We start from the raw sequence: 714 nt of genomic DNA, 5'->3' as shown, positions 1-714 counted from the left end.
AACATCCACTGGATCATAGAAAAAGCAAGAGAGTTCCAGAAAAACATCTATTTCTGCTTTATTGACGATGCCAAAGCCTTTGACTGTGTGGATCACAATAAACTGTGGAAAATTCTGAAAGAGATGGGAATACCAGAACACCTGATCTGCCTCTTGAGAAATTTGCATGCAGGTCAGGAAGCAACAGTTAGAACTGGACATGGAACAACAGACTGGTTCCAAATAGGAAAAGGAGTTCATCAAAGCTGTATATTGTCACCCTGTTTATTTAACTTATATGCAGAGTATATCATGAAAAACGCTGGACTGGAAGAAACACAAGCTGGAATCAAGATTGCCAGGAGAAATATCAATAACCTCAGATATGCAGATGACACCACCCTTATGGCAGAAAGTGAAGAGGAACTCAAAAGCCTCTTGATGTAAGTGAAAGTGGAGAGTCAAAAAGTTGGCTTAAAGCTCAGCATTCAGAAAACGAAGATCATGGCATCTGGTCCCATCACTTCATGGGAAATAGATGGGGAAACAGTGGAAACAGTGTCACACTTTATTTTTCTGGGCTCCAAAATCACTGCACATGGTGACTGCAGCCATGAAATTAAAAGACGCTTACTCCTTGGAAGGAAAGTTATGACCAACCTAGATAGCATATTCAAAAGCAGAGACATTACTTTGCTAACAAAGGTTCGTCTAGTCAAGGCTATGGTTTTTCCT

This window comes from Bison bison, unplaced genomic scaffold, assembly GCF_000754665.1.
Source record: "Bison bison bison isolate TAMUID 2011002044 unplaced genomic scaffold, Bison_UMD1.0 scf7180017864258, whole genome shotgun sequence".
Lineage (NCBI taxonomy): Eukaryota > Metazoa > Chordata > Mammalia > Artiodactyla > Bovidae > Bison > Bison bison.
Note: the sequence above shows the minus strand (reverse complement) of the source record.